General features: G+C 44.1%; 1 long non-coding RNA gene across 1 annotated transcript; it reads right to left on the bottom strand.

The window, feature by feature from the left end:
* Positions 1-4,755: 4,755 nt before the first annotated feature.
* Positions 4,756-9,547, bottom strand: LOC115032811 (uncharacterized). Its single transcript, XR_003838474.2, has 3 exons — positions 9,062-9,547; positions 8,533-8,634; positions 4,756-5,784 (listed from the first exon to the last, which is right to left on the bottom strand). It is a non-coding gene; the product is annotated as an uncharacterized LOC115032811 (long non-coding RNA).
* Between the last annotated feature and the right edge of the window lie 211 nt (positions 9,548-9,758).

Below are 9,758 nucleotides of genomic sequence, written 5' to 3'. Positions count from 1 at the left end.
TATTTTACAAATGAGTGCTCTTTTGGAATTCTTTAACATATCAAAGCGCGTCTTAGCTTTCAAGTGTAGTGGGTTTGTAATGAGGTCATGCTTTGCACAGTTTTATGGCTAGTTTCACACACTGAAATATAAGAAGGTCAAGTGACTTGCCCAGGATCTTCCTGTGAGGCGGTGATTGGGCATAAACTAGAGCGTGAGCCTTTGCTCAGGGCTCTAATATTAGATTGTATATTAGTGAAATCAGTATCTGAAAATTTAAAGATACAATGTTAGAGACTTGCCTACTTCATACGTCAGGTTTTCTGTCTGACAACATAGGTCCACTGAATGTTCATGTCCCAGTGAATTAACGTCTTAATTTATGAAGAGGTCAGCAATTTTTAAAAGCCACATAAAAATGCCATAATATACTAAGAACCCAAAAGCCTATGGAACATTCTGTGATATTTAAAGAAAGTAGTTCTATGTGAAATCATTTAAATTAAATCATGCTAGATAGAAGAGAAGTAAGAAGAATGCAGCCCCGGGCCAGGAATCTCGACCACCCTGTGCCAAGCCTCAGCTCCTCTCAGGAACCCCTTCAATCCAGCTTTCACGCTGCCCAAACCAGTACCACGTGGGAGGCTCGTAAGCATTGCCAAGCTCAGCTGCCAGCTTGTGGCGCAGCCTTGGCCCCTCTGGACCACAGCTTCTGTGTGCTGACACGAAGGAAATAGTTCCAGAAGGCTTTTACCTCAGCAAGCCGGGTGTCTTCTATAATCACAGCTGATTTTTCTGTCCTACATGAGCAGTACTCATTGTCCAAGTGAAGCAAAGGCTTCACGTCCACAGACCCTTTTTAAAAGTTTTAGATTTATTTACTTTACTTTATATGCATATATGTGTCCCAGGTCTGTTGGATTCCCTGTAACTGAGGTTATAGATGGGTGTGAGCCACCATGTGGGTTCCGAGAATTGAACCCAGGTTTCTCTACAAGAGCAAGTACTCTTACCTGCTGAGCCATCTCTCTAGCCCTTCCAAAGGGTCTTAATTCAAATATATCGCATGAACGACCCTGGTAACGTCTCTGAGTGGCACAGTTCCCTCTGGACCTTTCCAGGCCAGGCCTCCATCATCTGCATTTATTTCAGTCATCTTGTCTTCCAAGTTCTTAGAGAAAAGTCCACTAAATACTGAGGGCTTAACAGGTTTTCCAGCTTAAAGTTCCAAATGTTTCCATACCTTCCCCAAAGCCATATACAACACAACACGATGGAGTCAGCGATAGGGAGCCAGGACACAGAGAAATAACTGGCTCGTCTTGGACCTCATTATCTCTATGCTTTGACCAACTGAACTCTTAAGTCACAAGCAGCCGTTGGTTATAGAGACATAGGAACCGAGTGCATGCTTTGAGAGAGTAAAATGTCCAACGGGATAAGATCTTAGTTTTATGCTTTCAGTTAAAACAACTGAACGAAAAATGATGCATATCCGTGAGTGTGAGCCAAAGGGTGATGTCATAGTTAACTTCAGCCTTCCACTTGATTCAAACTTAGAGTCACCTGGGAAGAGAGGACTTCAACTGAAGAACTGCCCAAATCAGACTGATATGTGGCCATCTCTGTGAGGCATTTTCTTAATTTGTGGTTGATGCAGGAGGGTTTCAGCCTGCTATGGGTGGTGCCGTCCCTAGGCAGGTGGGCCTGGGCCATCTAGGAACCTTAGCTGAGCACTAAGCTGGCTGGGGTGAGGAAGCACGCTGGTAACCAGCATGCATCCTTTGGCTTCTGCCTTGAGCTCCTGCCTAGGAGCTTCTCTGATGGGCTATATAACCAGTAAGCTAAAGTAAACCCTTTCCTGCCCCAATTTATTTTGGTCATGGTATTTACTGCAGCAATAGAAAACAAACTAGAACAGATATTGGTATCTAAGTGAGGGATTTTGCTGTGAAGAATCTGACTGTGTTAGCTTTGGGGAATGTTTGAAAGCATCTGGAACCCAAACAGACTGAATTCAAGCTCCTTTAAAAAGAGGCATCTGACAGATTGTGTAATGTAGGGGTTTTTGTTTTTTTTTGTTTTGTTTAGCTTTTTTGAGAGTCTTGCCATGCAGTTCAGGCCAGCCTAGAATTCTCTATGAAACCCAGGCAGCTCTTGAACTTACTACTCTAGCGGCCTCTCCTTCTGGAATGCTGGGATTTTAGGGGCATGCTACCAAGACCAAACCTTTAAATCATATCATTTGGGAAATAATTAAGCAACTATTTTCCTTAACCAAAAGCCAAATGCAAAAATTACCTTGAATCAGTATTCAAAGTATAGTCAGTAACGTACCACTTCTTCTAGATGTGTAGGGGAGGGGTCTCATCATAACCCGGATTTATGACAACGGACTTTCAGTAATTGTTCGGTCTTGGGAGGATCACAGTCAACTGGCATGGTAGGGTTTTGTTGTTGCTCTTGTTGTTGTCGTTGTTGTTGTTCTTGTTGTTGGTTTGGTTTGGGGTTTTTTTGTGACTCAGTTTTCTTAAAGAGCAGAGGTAGCGATTGACACACGTTGGAATGTTACCAAGACCTTGATGGGCATAAAACTGAACTGTAACGCTAAATTAGACAAATTGATGCTGATTGCAGAATATATCAAAGAAAATGGTCTCGACAATTCCACAAGTTAGGATCCAATTAGTAGGAGACAGGGAAATGGTACAGTGGGGTGAGAGGGCTTGCTGCATAAACACGAGGAGCTGGGTTTGAATCCCCAGCAGCCACATAAAAAGATAGGCATGGCTTTATGTGACTGTAATTCTAGCATTGGAAGACAGGGAGATAGACAGATGCTGGGATCTCACTAGCAAATCAGCCAACCAGGCAGGCAGCCTTAACAGCCAGCTTCCAGTTCAATCTTAATTTCGATTTCATTGCTGTGAAGAGATACCATGTCCAAGGCAACTCTTACAATGGCAAACATTTAATTGGGGCTGGCTTATAGTTTCAGAGGTGTAGTCCATTATCATCATGGCAGGAAAGATGGCAGTGTGCAGGCAGACACAGTGCTGGAGAAGGAGCTGAGATTTCTACATCTTGATCTGAAGGGAGCCCTCTCTTCTGCAGGCAACCAGGAGGGTCTAGATCACACTGGTCAGACTTCAGCATATAGATGAGACCTAAAGGCCCCGCCTTCACAGTGACACACTTCCTCTAACAAGGCTGCACTTCCTCCAGTAAGGCCACACCTCCTAACAGTGCCACCTCTGAAGGGCCAAGCATAATCAAACCCCTCCGTGAGAGACCCTTTTTTTTTTTTTTTTTTTTTTTGATTTTTCGAGACAGGATTTCTCTGTATAGCCCTGGCTGTCCTGGAACTCACTTTGTAGACCAGGCTGGCCTCGAACTCAGAAATCCACCTGCCTCTGCCTCCCGAGTGCTGGGATTAAAGGCGTGCGCCACCACGCCCGGCAAGAGACCCTTTTTTGAGACAGTAAGACAAGAGAGGGTGATAGAGGAAGACATCTGACTCCTTCTCTATACTCCTGTGTTCCACACAGACATGTGCACCCTCACATGCTTTCACACCACACACACACACACAAACATAAAGGGATCTAGTAAAATAATAGTATGATTGGATTTTTATTCATAGTGAATAATAGCCTTTGTCCATCCAGAGCTAAACTATCCATTACAGTAGCCACTAATCATGTGTAGCTATTTAAAGCAAGAAATTTAAATTTATTTCTTCAGCTCTGCTAGCAATACATAATCCCATAAAGATGGCGGTTACTGCATTGGACAGTGCAGAAGAAAGCATCACTGGATAAACTTCTGTTGGGTGGTATCATTGACATTTTAAAAAAAGAAAGATGGATTCATGAGTGCTTAGATCAGTGGTCCTGACACCCCCAGCATCCTAAAACTCACAGCTACGATTCTTTGTTTAGAGCAATGAACCACCCCTTTGCTGATCCCCGAAGACACAAATGCCATGTTAGTTTCGACATGTCAGCATGTTTAGTTGACATGCTCTGCATCTTCAGTGGCTTCTTTCCATTCAAACCTCCTCAATCATTACCACCTTATACTCTTTGAACTCAAGATAGTTGTCTTAGTTAGGGTTTTACTGCTGTGAACAGACACCATGACCAAGGCAACTCTTTTTTTTTTTTTTTGGGGGGGGGGGGTTTCGAGACAGGGTTTCTCTGTGTAGCCCTGGCTGTCCTGGAACTCACTTTGTAGACCAGGCTGGCCTCGAACTCAGAAATCCGTCTGCCTCTGCCTCTCAAGTGCTGGGATTAAAGGCGTGCGCCACCAAGCCCGGCTCCAAGGTAACTCTTATAAGGACAGTAATTTAATCGGGGCTGTGTTACAGGCTCAGAGGTTCAGTCCATTATCATCAAGGAAGGATCATGGCAGTGTCCAGGCAGGCATGGTACAGGAGGAGCTGAGGGTTCTGCATCTTCATTTGAAGGCTGCTAGGAGAAAACTGGACTCCAGGCAGCTAGGATGAGGGTCTTAAAGCCCATGCCCACAGTGACACACTTCCTTCAACAAGGCCACACCTACTTCAAGGCCACACTTCAAATAGTATTAGTCACTCCCTGGGTAGAGCATATTCAAACCACAGTAGTTTTGGCTCAACCAATATTAATAGATTATTGAATTAGATGTAGTGCAGTCACTTCTGGAACCGTAGAGAACAGAAGACGTAGAAATTAAATTGAACAAAGCAAAAGAAGTCTCTTTATTGATGACCTACCACAAAATCTCTCTTTCCTAATTTGGTGGTACCCTCACATGGCTCCAAGAACATGCTCAACTGTCCCTGCTTTGACTCTGACCTGTGCCTTCTGCCCTAATGGGGTAGCCAAAAGGCTGATCCATCTTTGTCTGCAGTTCTCTTCGGGACGTTACATAACTAGCTCCATTCCTTGCTTTTTATAATGAAGGAAATAAATACTAAAGGCAAATTGGACTTTGAAAAAGCTATCTCTCTGCCCAAATCTAATGAAGAGGCTTCTGGAGTTTTATTTATCCTCTGAGCCATTGACCAATTAACCAACTCTAGGCATCACAATAGCATGGCTGATTTACGTGATCAATGAAAAGAAGTCCTTTTAAGTGCGTTTTCCATTGTACAAATGAGTATAGCTACACTCCCTTCCATTTCACATCCTCTTCTATAAGCCAAATGAAATGCAGAAATTCTGCACTGTTTCAATGGCAGGCTACTGGGCTTTTTTCATTTAGTTCTGACAAAGAAACAGTGACTTCCCAAGCAAAAGACAAAATTGTAAAACAGCATCGTGTAGTTTCCAAGGTTGCTTGTTTCCTTTGCTCCCCAGTACCAACTATTTAATCTGTGAAACCGGTGTAATGATGATACACCTTGGGCTTGGTGTGAGGGTTACATGCGAGGGAAAACACACGTGGAATTAGCTTGCAAACAATAAGCTTCAGAGACATACAAAGACTGTGCTTCTTCCCTTCAGTCTTTGAAAGATCAGTCTGCCAAAACAGCAGAGTAAGTCTGAAGTCAATTCAGAACCAAAAGTGAAGAGCTGAAGGATCAAGTAGGAGGGGTGAGCAGTAGGAGAATTAGCACCCTCAACAGGCAGGCTCCAAAGGTCAGAAGCCCTGGGCTCCTGAGCTCCCCACCATGCCACCACTCCTAAGGCATGCTGCTGGGTCATCGATGTCTTCCAAAGCCCAGGAGATTTGTGACTCAAGACCACTGATTTTGGTGCTCCAGCTCTACGTGTTGAACACAGTTTCAGAGGAGTGCTTGTTTCACATCAAGTTGGAAACCTGGGAAAACAATCAGAACTCAACTGCAACACGAAAACCTTACTGTAGATGCTCTAGTGAGTGCTTTTCATAGAAGCATTTTCAACGTTCAAACTCTAAAGCAAGGCAGAGGCTAAACAAAAGCACCCAGCTCTGTGTTTTCTCTCTGTGGTTTGCAATGCAGACTGCAGCCCATGTTCCGGATGGCAGGACCACAGGCCTCCAAGGCCTGGCCATTCCTACCCTCTGGATTTTTGCTCAGTTAGGGAGTCAGTGTGCTGTTAAAGCCAGGCAGTGAGCACTTTGATCTGGGAAAGAGCACAGTGGGTTAAACAAGCCCAGCCATACCTGTGGAACCACCTGGAAAAGAACTGAAGACGCCAGCTAAAAGTTGCATAATGTGAAATGAAAATAAAATTGTGACCTTTTGACCCTCCTGTTTATACTCCCCAATTCTGGGATGACAGGTATATACTACCATGTTGGATTTGAACCAAGAGCTTCCATGTGTTCAAGGAAAGCACACTATCAACTGGACTACACACACACACACACATACACACCACTCCCATATTTTCTTTTGTCTTCTTTTCCTTCCCCTTCTCCTCCTCTCCCTACATCCTCACTATCTTTATGTAGCCCAGGCTGATCCCAAGCTTATCATCCTCCTGCCTCAGTTTCTTAAGCTCTGGGAATATGGGTGCATGACTATTGATTATTATTAATTAGCACTTTACCATTTTCTTAAAAAAAAAACAACTTCAGAATGTTACACAAAATGTTAATTGTGTAGCTACATTCTTTTGCTAACCATCTTAAAAAAAAAAAAAAAAAAAAAAAACCACTTCTCTGTGATCTTCTGGGATTGAGGAAAGGAAATAGGGCCACCCTGAAGAGGAGAGAAGCAGAGAGACCTTAAGGCTTAACACAAGACGGTGTCAGCAACTTAGATGAAGGTCAAAGATTTTAAACCAGCAGTATATAGATAAGGCCTAGCTGGGAGAGAACACTTCTGCACAGCCAGTCCTCAAGTGAAATAACAAAGTCCAAAGTGAATCGAATCATCGTAGGCTTTCCCATAATCACTGGGAGGTCCTGAGAATGATAACACTCCCCGCTTTCCTTATTACAACGGCTCTTTGAGTACAATGTTTTCAGAGGTCCAAAGTCAAAGGAATCAGTAGTGTAGCGAGATCCCAAAGCTTGCGCCAGCCCCTGCTTCTCACTCTCAGGAGTTCAGTTTCTTCTCAGGAAAAGGGGAAAGTCAGGCCAGGGAGCCTTTCTGTGATTGAGAGTATAGAGTGCCACTGTGTCTTAAGGCACTTGTATAAATTAGTCAGACCAGAGGAGGCCATGTCTACTCAAGAAGTGATCCTGATATTTATTCCTCCAAATTACCAAAAAAAAAAAAAGGTAGGGAAAAAGAGACAGTCAAAAGCTGGGAGAGGACACTGTCTCTTCACAAAAGGCCAGAGAAGCAACAAGACGGAACACCAATGAAGTGTTTGAACGACTCACATTGTTTTGGTTTGGTGTTTTTTTGGTTTTTTTTTTGTTTGTTTGGGTTTTTTTTTGGTTTTTCGAGACAGGGTTTCTCTGTATAGCCCTGGCTGTCCTGGAACTCACTTTGTAGACCAGGCCTGCCTCTGCCTCCCGAGTGCTGGGATTAAAGGCGTGTGCCACCACACCCAGCTTGTTTTGGTTTTTTAAGGATTTATTTATTTTATGTATGTGAGTACACTGTAGCTGTACAGATGGTTGTGAGCCTTCATGTAGTTGTTGGAAACTGAATTTTTAGGACCTCTGCTTGCTCCAGTCAACCCTGCTCACTCCAGTCAATTGCACTTGCTCAGCCCCTGCTAGCTCCAGCCCAAAGATTTATTTATTATTATATATAAGTACACTGTAGCTGTCTTCAGACACACCAGAAGAGGGTGTGTTGTGAGCCATCATGTGGTTGCTGGGATTTGAACTCAGGACCTGGGGAAGAGCAGTCAGTGCTCTTACCTGCTGAGCCATCTCGCCAGCCCTGTTTCGTTTTTTTAAAAAAAGTTTCTTCTAAATCTTGGTATTCTTCAAAACAAAGTCATGCATTCTAAAGAGAGTATAGTTATTTAATATCTATGATTCTTCCATGACATGCCCTTAATTTAAAAACCAAAATTAGAGATAAGTCAAGAAGAGGAGCTGTAACCTCTACACTGCAGACGTTTTACTAGTTGCTTTTTTTTTTTTTTTTTTTTTTGGTAATTCATCAGATCAACTCTAGGCTCTTCTACCACTGACCTGGAATGGAATAAAACCATTCCTTCCCTCCTTCAGTGGACCTTCTCTGGACTAGAGCTCAAAAGCCAATTTACTGTGTGTAGAAAATATAAGCACATATTGAAGAGGCCCCCATCTCGAAGGCACTCACAGGTCAAGGGTATAATTCACTGATCCTGGGGCAGAGGCAGGCGGATTTCTGAGTTCGAGGCCAGCCAGGTCTACAAAGTGAGTTCCAGGACAGCCAGAGCTATACAGAGAAACCCTGTCTTGAAAAACCAAAAAAAGAGGAAAAAAAAATTTTAAAGCAACTTTGAAAAGCTGAAAGTACTAGAAACAGGAATAGTTCTAAATACAGTTCTAAATATGACACAATTAGGTTAGGGTTCAATTTCTTCATAGCAGGATCAAATACTACAGCTGGAAAGCAATCTGGAAGCTGTCTAATCTGATCTTTTCATTCCGCAATCTAGAGAACAGAGGTCCAGGCATAAGGGAACTTACCCAAGAATTCTCAACTTGTTAGCATTCTGGGATCTCTTTCTAACATCAGGATCTGGCTTGACATGAACAAGTCACAGTAGACACTTCCCACTCCAGGGACACCTGGAAAGAAATGTGATGTACTGTTTCTATGGGGAGGTATTTCTGAACAAATCTTTGCGTTTAAGAAACAGTAATAAACTGGTGACTATCCCTTTAGATCAAAGAACGAGTTTCACATGAAGACAAGGCAGGCACCTGGAGGAATGCCAGAGAAGCCCATTACAACATACGCTTCGAAGAAGGATAGTTGCAGGAAAAAATCAGATAATCCAAACCCTCATGTGTCAAAACCACAGATGTTTGGAGGTTAAATTGGGAATTTCAAGAAATCCACAAGATTTCATTTTCTTAGCTGGGTTCGTAGAGCAGTGATTATAACCAGGTAGCATTTCTTCCCCGCAGGTTTTCTTGATTCCTGGGCTGTGAAGTTACTGTTCCCCAGTGCAACCTCACAGCTGTTAGTCTGGCTCCAGAAAGTGAGCCATACCTGTAGTTGAAACCCAGCTAGATCTGGTTCCGGGCTCCGCTTCTCAAATTGCTGTGAGTTAAGGCGTGACAGTTTTCACCGTACCTGAGCAAACTGTGGTGAAAGAGCTGGCCACCGGATTGTTTGTATCAAACCCTCATTTCTAGCCCCTCGGGGGCACCTAGCCTTGGGGGAGATAGGGAGGGACATTGGTCCTTCTAGAAACAGAAGTGAACATGAGGGTTCTTCTCCGAGAGTCGGGGTGCTGAGCCCTGCGCTCCTAAACAAGGGATCAACCCGAGCAAGGATTTTAGGATGTGGGAAGTTTTTCTCCTTCCTTGCTGGCAATTGTTTTCCCTAACGCGCCTGGCGACTGCAAAGAAGCGCCACCTGCGAGGACGGGAATCAGCGAGGGTCGCTCCACATCTTCCCTTTAGGGGGGACACAGAACACATCACAGGGACTTAATAGATGTAGGTCAATTATGCATTTCTGAGGGTCTAAAGCCCACGTAGCGGGGAGGAAGAGCAAGCCTCACACCCTGCAACACTGACGGGCGGGTCCGGGCGGGGTGGGGCGGGGCGGGTCCGGGCGGGGCGAGGGTACTATATCTCTCCGCGGAGGAGCACATGGCTATGGCCACACACCCCTCCGAACGCGCTCGCTAGCCGGGTGCTTAGTTGGCGCTGCTGAGGTTTCTTTCCTCCTTGAGTTGGAC

Source organism: Mus caroli, unplaced genomic scaffold, assembly GCF_978045245.1.
Source record: "Mus caroli unplaced genomic scaffold, Mus_caroli_1 scaffold_14, whole genome shotgun sequence".
NCBI lineage: Eukaryota > Metazoa > Chordata > Mammalia > Rodentia > Muridae > Mus > Mus caroli.
The sequence above is the reverse complement of the archived record's forward strand: the minus strand, read 5'-3'. Positions and strand labels throughout refer to the sequence as shown.